This window comes from Rattus rattus, chromosome 13 (assembly GCF_011064425.1).
Source record: "Rattus rattus isolate New Zealand chromosome 13, Rrattus_CSIRO_v1, whole genome shotgun sequence".
NCBI lineage: Eukaryota > Metazoa > Chordata > Mammalia > Rodentia > Muridae > Rattus > Rattus rattus.
The window spans coordinates 40,269,158-40,279,648 of NC_046166.1; positions in this window are offsets into that span (position 1 = coordinate 40,269,158).

The window sequence follows — 10,491 nt, forward strand, 5'->3', positions numbered from 1 at the left end:
CAAGCAGATGTAAGAAGCAGGAAGGGTTTAGCTACAAGAATTACAGCAAGATTCTGAAGCTAAGAAAACATGGGTCCTGAGGTCAGATACTGTGTTTGGTCATGAGGATACAACAACCAATTAAGATAATAAGGTATCATATTAAGGTAATAAAATAAATATGTCACCTTGGAGTCCAGAAAGTAGAACCAACCAGTTACTTAGGAACTGTTGATATAATAAACAAATACAAAGCCAGGTAGTGGTATCAGACACTTTTAGTCCTGAATCTCTGTGAGTTTGAGGACAATCTGGTCTAGAGAGCAAGTTCAAGGCCAGCTGGGGTTACACAGAGAAACCCTGACTCAAAACAAAAGTCAAAACAATAGTAATAGAATATCCAGGCTTAGTGGGAGTTCTGAGAAGGAGCAGAGAAACCTTGTCTGAAGGCATAAGGATACTTTTTTTTAATTTAGCTACTAACACAGCTACTAATATTTCTACAATCCTTAATGGGTGTGTGTGTGTGTGTGTGTGTGTGTGTGTGTGTGTGTGTGTCCACGTGTGCCTGTGTGAGTGTCTGACGACACTGGGAGACCAGAGGCTAACTTGTTGGTTCTCTGGTTCTCTCCTTCCTCCACATGAGTCCCAGAGATTGAACTCACCAAGCATGGCAGTAGGCATCTTTATCAGCTAACCCATATTGCTAGGTTTTGAAAGAAGAGTTTGTAAAAAAAAAATAAATAAATAAATAAAAAAGCATAGACTGGAAAGGGGATTGGGATCCCCCAGTTCCAGGGGATCCAACATCTCTGGACTCCAAGGCCACCAGCAGCCCCATGTGCATGCTCCTATGCCCCCACACCCCCACACATATGCAAAATTTAAAATAAAATTAGTCTCTTAAAAACAAAAAGAAATAAAATAAAAACAGACAGGAGGACCATGACCATTTCCAGCCCTGGAATATAAGTCTGTCTCCTTGGAGCCGCTGAAATGATGAGAAACCACTAAAGCAGAGGCTCCAAGCCCCGTGCTGTCTCTCAGGGAGTGCCGTTGGCCATGCAAAGCAAGTAGGGAAGAGGGAATGTGGCCATGGTGACCCTACTCTGACAGTAAAGGAGATGACGCGCTGGATGCCCAGTACACCAGAAACATGAACCAAAACTGGCCAGTGTGGCAAAAGCTGTGTCAGGAAAGGATGGGCTGGGAACTTCTGGTTTATCACCTTCCATGGGGCTTTCTAGAAACACACCCGCTACTCACCAAACAAAGAAGCACCAATGGGCCCAGTCATTTATCTGGGGCCCCCTGCTAGGGCCCTCTCCTCTCGTCAAGGTCTGCAAAGCAAGGCATGAATGCCAGAGCGACCTACCCATGGTTTGTAACAGTCATCCACATTTCCTCCCTCACTCAGGCAGGCTGGACCTGCCCTGCCCCTGCCCTGCCCTGCCCCTGCCCCTGCCCCTGCCCCTGCCCCCCTGCCCCTGCCCTGCCCCTGCCCCTGCCCCTGCCCCTCAGGGCCCTCAACAGCCATCCAGCCTCCTCTTTGTGAAAGCTACTGGTTTTCCTCCAGCCTCAACCAAGAACTCTCTGTCCTTAATCCTCTGTTTGTTAATTATATATACATTGCGTGTGTTCCTGTGTGTACCAGCGCATGTCATTTGCTTCAATGAGAGAGCACATGGAGCCTACCAGGACAGCAGTGCCAGAGGCACTGAGACATCCCAAACCAGAGCAAGGCAGGGCAGAGGGTGGATTCAAGTCCGCCATCCCACGGAGCTGATGAGACAACATGTGGTAGGTAGGGGTTTAATGTTACAGATCCAGTGGGAGCCTACTGGCCAGGCATACTCCAAGCGATGAAATGGGTTCCCTCTATCCCTTCTCATCTCACACTTCCCAGGACCATGGGAAGGGTCCCTGCATCCCTACGGACAGGTACAGAAACAGATCCACAGGAACTGGTGGGGCTGGAGGTGGGGGGCTGGATTCCGTTCCAGGAACAAGGAAGTACCACCATCCAGGACTTCCTAGTTACCAGGCAGCCTATCGCCCAGCCTCCACACTGAGTTTCAAATGCCCACGTGTTCGTTTTCCTCTTCGTGACAGAATTCCTGACTTAAACAACCTGAAAGGAAAACTTATTTTAATTTCCGTTTCACTGGTTGCAGACCAAATTCAGCTGGATACTTTGAGCTGAGGTTGAGGAGCACAAGCGCCACGGTGGAGGAAGGGTATGGCAGAGGCTGTTCACCTCATGGCATCCAGGAAGCAGAGGGGGTGGGGGAGGGGAAGGGGAGAGGAAGAAGGAGAGAGGAAAGGGATGAGGGGAAGAAGAGAGAGGGAGAAAGAGGGAGCAAATACCAAAATGTCTCCCCAAACATCTTCAACTTTCTCCATATTTGAGCAACCACTTCATAGACATACACTGAACCATGTGAAAATGGAGGTATTTGTTCCTTCTTTCCTTTCATCCAGTTTACCATTTACTTGGTAATGCTGCATACACACAAGGTAAGCCCCCCCCATCCCCTGTTAATACCCTCTGGGACCACCTTTACTGCCACACCCAGACATGTACTTTCCTAAGCTCTCAGGTACTTCCCAAGTCAATCAAGCTCCAGATTAAAACCATCACAACCTGTGACAAAAGCAGGGTTGCAGGGTTTCAAAACACAGGGTTGCAGGGTTTCATTCAGAGTTTCTAAGTTTCCAAAACTTTCTAAGATTGAAACTTGACAGACTGAAAACAATGTGTAACAAAATCTGGTTAAGAAATAGCAAAAGATGGAAGAACCGTGTGTGTGTGTGTGTGTGTGTGTGTGTGTGTGTGTGTGTGTGTGTGTGTTAATGAGATCTTATTACATCAATGTCTTTATGATTTATTTATTTTAAGTACATTGTAGCTATCTTCAGACACACCAGAAGAGGGCATCAGATCCCATTACAGATGGCTGTGAGCCACCATGTGGTTGCTGGGATTTGAACTCAGGACCTCTGGAAGAGCAGTCAGTGCTCCTAACCACTGAGTCATCTCTCCAGTCCATTCGGGTGTTATCTCCTGGCTGGGAATGGATGGGTAAGCTGACTAAGGTTCAGGATGGGAAGGAGCACTGTCAGAGAGGAGCACTGTCAAAGAGGAGCACTGTCAAAGAGGACCTGAACAAAGAACGTCAACAAATACAAAAGCTGCTGGCACTCACCAGTCTTTAAGAGATGTAAAAGAGACGAAGAACGAGGCCTCTTTTCCTCAGTGAATTTTGTAACTATCAATTTATATCAGCTGTCCCATTTCTCACCCCATACCTCAAGTGTCAGTCTCAACTTCCCCATTTCTGGACTTCTCACTGTGACAAACCTGTTCTCCCTTCAACCTTAACACAGTAACCTAAGTACAAAACTTCCTGTATTCAGTTTTCTATCATTGCCCACCCCCCATGACATCTTTCTCTGGCCCCTGTAGACAGTGCTCCCTCACCCCACTTAGGCGCCAGCAGCCTACAATATCCCTGCTTCCTACCCCACATGTGGACGGATACCTCAGTGTCCCCTTCCTGTCCCCAACTTTCAGATGTCCCCATCCCACTGTGCCGCAACTTCAATTCAAATACTAAGAACAAATTCACTTGTGTGAAAAAAAAATTAGCTCAAAGACCATAGATCTTGGAATACATGTTGCTAACTTGCTCTCCTAAAAAATACAGGCAAATTTATAAAGTAGCATTAAAAAGATCACATTTGAAGTTCTGTTTAAGCATAGTCTTACTCATCTTTTCAATTTACCTTCTTTTTTTTTTTCTTTTTTTTTCTTTTTTTTTTATGATGTGGACCTCAGATACCTTCTCTTCTGATTCCTTTTCTGTTGGGTATGCCAAAGTGAAAGAAGGACAATAGAGCCATCTGGTCTACCTGTCTCGCCTACCTTGGACTCCTGCATGATTTGTGGCAAAGTCTTGGTCTAACTAGTTGATGAACTATATGCACAGGTATTTTAATCCATTGCCACCTTTTAAAGATTTGTTTTTGTTTATGTGTATGTATGAATATCTATATGAATTCATCACACATATGTGAGGGTATCTAAGGAGGACAGAAGAGGGTATTTGGATCACCCAGAAGCTGGAGTTATAGGCAGTTGTGAGTTGCCCAACCTCAGGGCTTCTTGGGGAGCAATGTGCACCACTGAGCCATCTGTTCACCCCTAACCCCTACCTTTTAGGTTTCGACACTGAAACTAAGGAGAGACTTGCTAAAGGTTTTGGGCAAAAGAGTCTGGAAGTTCCAAAGGACCTGGTTTGATTCCTGGAACCCATATAGTGGCTCACAAACATCTGTATCTCCGATTTGGGGGGATCTGATGCCCTCTCTGGCCTCCGTGGAAGCAGGTACACAAAAGGTATAGAAAATAAATACAGGCAAAATCCAATCCAGGTAGAATGAAATAAAAATAATTTAAATTAAAAAATAAATATCTTTTTAAAAAAAAAACTGTAGCAAAAAAATAGAACCCTGGGGCTGGAGAGATGGCTCAGTGGTTAAGAGCACTGTCTGCTCTTCCAGAGGTCCTGAGTTCAATTCCCAGCAACCACATGGTGGCTCACAACCATCTGTAATGGGATCTGATGCCCTCTTCTGCTGTGTCTGGACAGCTAGAGTGTACTTATATATAATAAATAAATAAATCTTTAAAAATAGAACCCTGGTCAAATGGAACTCCAAAGTCTGTGGAAAGACTGACAAAATATCCCAGATCCCTCCATCAGAGACACTCCAAGAAGGCTGAGGCACAAACTGGCCAGACCCTTCACAAAGTCATGTGGTAAGTCCTGAAGGGATGATTCTTGCTTCCCAAGAGGGGTTGACATTTTTTGTCCCTCTGAGGGGAAAGTGCTTGAAAGTGAAAGTCCACCTTATTCACTGCAATTGACAAACTCCCTGTAGGTGAAAGTCACACTGAACTCCAGGGTTGAGGAGGGTGAAGGAGTGTGTGCACATTAGGAAAATTAATGCAAGACTTTCGAAAGAAAGATTGTATCAGGGAGATATACCTACTCAGTGTAATTGCCGCTGTGGTCACTGACTGAGCTACTCTCTCTCCGCCGGTCTCAGACCTCGGTACATTTCTGTCCTGTGTCCCTACATCATTGGAAAGAATTGCTTCACTGACTGCACAGTTCTCTCTCCTTTAGTACATAGCTATGAAAAGTATGGTGCCACTCAAGGTCACAAGCTCAAATTGGTCGGAGTCTGGAAAGAGACAGAGTCATTACCCCTTATGGTTGCTTAGCAGGCTTGAGCCAGCAAATTAGTGGCTTCCACTGAAGATCTGCTGTACTGATTGATGCTCTACCCCAGTTAGCATCCCATCTCACTTCTTGATCACCAGCCTCAGAGAAAAATGCCTGGCCTGCCAGGACCTCATGACCATGAATGTGCTACCTTTGAAACAAATCAAAACAACCAAAGCATTCCGATGAGGAAAATACCAACAATCCACCTGCAACAATAACGGGAGAGGGGAGAATTCTTCTTTGGCCTTGAAAGGTCGGCAGGCATGGGCTCTGGGCTCCCACACAGGCACTGACCCATGAGCTCTAGTGTTTCTGATCATTATTTTCCCTTGACTCAACCATTCTTTGGCCCTCAAAGGGGAGTGTCAGACTGCTTAAAACTCCAGCATTTGCTGTTTCAACCCTCCCGGAAAGGGCAATGAATCAAATTACTGACAGCCATTCTTTTTCCTGTGAGCTTGGCTTTGGCTGTAGGGGAAATATCTTAAGACTAGGGTAGAGAAATAAAGAACATAAGGCCATGGTCATGACCTTGTGTGCTCTACTTTTGTGACTGCCATCCCCACCCCAAGTCCTAGCTTAGAAAGACATGGGCCAAAAGTAACAAGGAACATAAGGGCACCTTTTGAAACCTGACCTACATTTTTTTAAATTGAGATAGGATTTCACTCTAAGCCTGGATGGCCTGGAACTCAGTTTGTAGACCAGGCTGGACTGCAACTCACAGAGATCCCCCTGCCTCTGCCTCCTGAACACTGAGATTAAAGGTGTGTGACAACACACGTGTTTCTTGATTAAACAAATCAGAATTTGTTAGTGAGCCTTTATCCCCAGCACTTGGAAAGCAGATGCAGGTGCATCTCTGTAAGTTCATGACCAGTCTGGTCTACATGGAGAGTGTGTAATCAGTCCATAGATGGAAAGTTCCAGCTCCCCCTGATCACATTCTGCAGTGTCTTACACACACCACCAATACCAACACCAACAACATCAAAAACCACCATCACCACCACCACTACCACCACCACCACCACCACCACCACCACCACCACCACCACCTCCACCTCCTCCATCACCACCACCATTACTAACACCAGGAACAACAACAGTAACAACAAAAGCCTGGGAATTTGTCTTTCTCTCTCTCTCTCTCTCTCTCTCTCTCTCTCTCTCTCTCTCTCTCTCTCTCTCTCTTTCTCTGTCTCTTATTTACATTTCAAATGTTATCTCCTTTCCCGATTTCCTGTCCATAAACCCCTTGTCCCATCCCCCATCCCCCCTTTTCTTGTCTCTTCAGAGTCTTCCTTGGCCCTACCTCCTAGACTGTGAGGAAGCCCGGGCAGATCATAAAAGGCCACAAGGACAAGAATCAAGGGCCCTCCCCCTTCCTCTTAGCTAACTGCTAATCCCACTTCTCTGGCTGTAGGAGTGATTCATCTCGGAAGCAGGTCTTCGTGCCCCAGTGCAGCTGCCCTAGCTGGTCCCTTGGGAGCAGTGACCGGTCTCCACAGACCAGATCCCTGTCCAAACTTCCTAACTTGGGGGAGGTGGCACACCTGCAGTCCCAGCAGTGAGGAAGCTGATGCAGGAGGAGAAAGAGTTCAAGGCCAACCTAAATGACTGTGAGAGCCTCAGACCACCCAGTGTGATGCATGACCACACCGGCACTGTGAGCATCTGTCTCAAACAAATACAAAGTAACAAACAAAACAAACCTTTCTTGTTTTAAGGTGTTTGCTCAGATATTTTGTTACAGCGACAAGTGCCTAAACAAACTCTCCCGCAACCCATCTCTGCATTCTTTGATCTTGTGGGTCTATTCAATCAATATTCAGGACACTTGGCCAAGGTTGCCCTGACTTAGTTAAAGAAGATGGAAACGTAGAACTCTGGTTCTCTACTTAGAACTTAGGCTCAAGCCCTGCTGTGGCTGGGGCCTCTGAAGCTGCTTTTTACAGCTACTGCAATGCTTTGTGGGAAATGTAGCCCCAAATGAACCCCCAAGAGAGTTCCGGGTTGTACGAGGGATTTAAGTGTCACAGGAATCAAGGACGGGAAGAGCTCCCAGAGCTCTGTACCATCGCATCCAGCGTGAGAGAGAAGCCACCGTGGAAAGGAGGCAAAAGCAATCTCTGGGGTTTACCATGGCGGGTGGGGAGTGAGTTTCAGAGTCGCTGTGGGGACAGACACCTAAGCGGTGTATCAGAGTAGACAAGAGGAAAGCTGGGGGTGCCCACGTTTTTTTTAAGAAGGGAAGGAAGGCAGACCCTGAGTAGCTGAAGAAGGAGGTGGGGGTTAGAGAAGGAGTTTGTAGATTAGTTTGGTCTTTAAGATGAGCCATTGTCAAACAAGTGTAGTTGTTCAAAAGTGCAACAGAGGGGATGGGGTGACTAGTCATTGGAGAGGCAGTGGGGTGCACTCGGAATGCAGGGCAATGACAAGGCATGAGGACTACACAAGAGGAAGAAATGTAGAAAGAAAGGAGAGGGAGGGAGTAAATTGAAAACTATGCCATTAACCTTTACAGGGAGGCCAGCAAACTGGATGGTGCACTAGGCAGACCACTCGAATGAAGCTGCCTCTGCCTATTCTTAAGTCAAACGGTCTTTTATGCTCCAATGAAAAAGAGCGTTTTCTAAATAAAATCTTTTCTAAACTCACTTTAAGTCCTTATTTATATGACAGAAAAAAAACAAAACATGGGCTGTCCATATTAAAAGTGGACTCGAGAGGCAGCTGACTTTCGTTTCCACATACTCGCCTGTCCAGGGAAGCGTGTGCTTGCACAGCCCCAAGGTGCCCTGGCCGACTTTGGAAAGCAACAGCCTTTCTGGCAATCCCGGCTCCTTCAGCGCCACCCAGTGACCATAAGGGTGAATGACATGAGCGCGCAGCGGACCCGGAGAGCGGAGCTCAAAGCCTGTAAAACAACCCTTTGTGCTGAGAAGGTGCTTTTCCTGCCAAATCAAATCACCGTGTGTTACAAATTCTGGAAGAGCAATCCGGAGGAACAAAGCCCTGATTTTTTTTTTTTTAAGCGAGCATGGAAACCAGACCCTACTTCCTTCCTCCAGGATTAGGGCTTATTGAGGTTGATAGAGTAGGTCATCTTGTTTCAAGGATGACCTGCTGGCATCGCTACCTGGACCCTGAGAGGGGAAATATTTAAGCTCTCTGGGGAGTTTATCAAAGGTTTTTCTGTTCGGGTTACTACACTCTTACAAAGGGTTCTCTATGAATGTTTCACTCCGTGCCCCACCAACGCCACCACCGCCGTCGCTCTTGCTTAAACTTTGTTAATAACACCGAACCTGACTCTCTTGCCTGCGTAGCTAAGGGCGAATGGGCTTGTGAGCCAGAATGAATGGCACCTTAGAAGTCCTTCTGTGCCTCCTTGCAGCAAAACAGCTTCTCCGTACCCTAGGAGGCAGGGGGGAGGGGTTGCGAGGAAACACACTGAATCGAGCTCTACTGCTCACAGGACACGTGGCGAGGCACAAATATTTTAGACCGGTGTGTCTTGGCTACGTTTCTATTGCTGTGATTCAACACCATGTCCAAGGCAATATATAAGAAAGGGTTTAGTTGGGCTCGTGAGCCCATGACGACGGGACAAAGGCATGAAGTCAGGAACAGCGGAGAGAGTTCCTATCTCCAAACTGCAGGCAGGAGGTGGAGTGCACACAGCGGATGACAAGAGTCTTAAAACCTCAGAGCTCACCCTCTGCCCCATGCCAGTCTTCCTCCAGCAAAGCCACGCCTCCTAATCGTTCCCAAACAGCCACCAATTGGAGATGAAAAATTTAAACACACGAACCTTATGGAGGCCATTCTCATTCAAACTCAACACTGCGTATGCGTGTTTTGCCTGCATGTATGTATATGTGCCGTGTGCATGCCTGATGCCAAGAGAGGAAATGGATACCCTGTAACTGGAGCTCTGCAAGAGCAACAAATGCTCTTAAACACTGAGCTATCTCTCCAACTATTATGTTTCTAATGAGTTATCATATATTTGGGGGTGATGAATTTTACCTTAAGATACAGAGTATTTAAAAATGCCACATTGTGTATTGTTCAAAGGCATAGTAAATCAACACGCCTGTGGGTAAGAAACTAAAGCTGTTGTGTTTGAGGGTCTCCTCCCTGACCCTGGAGTGTTGCTGTTCTGTCTGTTTAAGAGGCAACACTGAGCCTTTAACCTGAATCCATCAGTCACTGCCAAGATCCATGCTTGCTCCAGTCTGGTTCCTAAAATGATTGTCTGTTCCCCTGAGTGTGGGACCCTGTCTTCTGGGGGAAACTCTTGCAGCTTAACATTTTAGGTTCCTTTCTCCATCCCCAGGGGACTTGGTGGCCTTGAGGGGACAGCATTTACTATATTACTTCTATATTCCTCTACTCTGTTGCCCTGGAGGAGCTTTGTGCGCCTTGTGGTACAGAGACCTCACACACTCCAAAGGTTCTCTCTTGCACCCCTAAGAAAGCTCTCCCACGACCCTCAAGACAGACAAACTGCTGGAATGGTAAAGGGGTTCTTGCACACTTATTTCCTAAGAAGAAAGTAATCTCTCCTGGAGAAAAGGGAGAGGGGCTCATAAAACACACAAGGAAGTAACAAGACCCAGGAGTTTCCATCGTAAGGGTTATACAAAAGCACACAATCGGGGGAGGGGAGGTCTACTGGAGTTGCCTAACAAAGTACACAGGGGACTCCAGGGTGTGGCTCTCATAGCTCATCACCTCTGCTGGGGTAAGAATTTTAGGGACATAGCTGCCTGAGTCACTTAGGATCCCAATAAACTCAATGGCTCACGACACAAGACTTGGATGGTGCCATTTCATTGGTATGTTGTCTGTGCCATATCTGGACTGAATAGATGTTATTCAATCTTTCCGCTGGGATGAACAGCAACAGAACACCCACACAATGCCCCCAGAAGGTCTGGTGAAGCTGTAATGCACTCACGAAGGAAACAACATGTGGCCATCAGTATCCTCACGCCTGTGGTTGAGTTGGAAGACACATAAAACTTTTCCAATAGCAATGTGTCATGACTTTGGGTGTGGCCCACGGCAGTGTTTCTTTATCCATCCCCAGTCTAGTCAGCGAGGACAGCTTTCTGCCTCAAACCATGGTAGAAATTGCCTTGTTTTTAACTGGTGTCTAATCTCTGTCAAGACATCCTCTGGAATCATGCCTCAGCTCTTTTTCTTT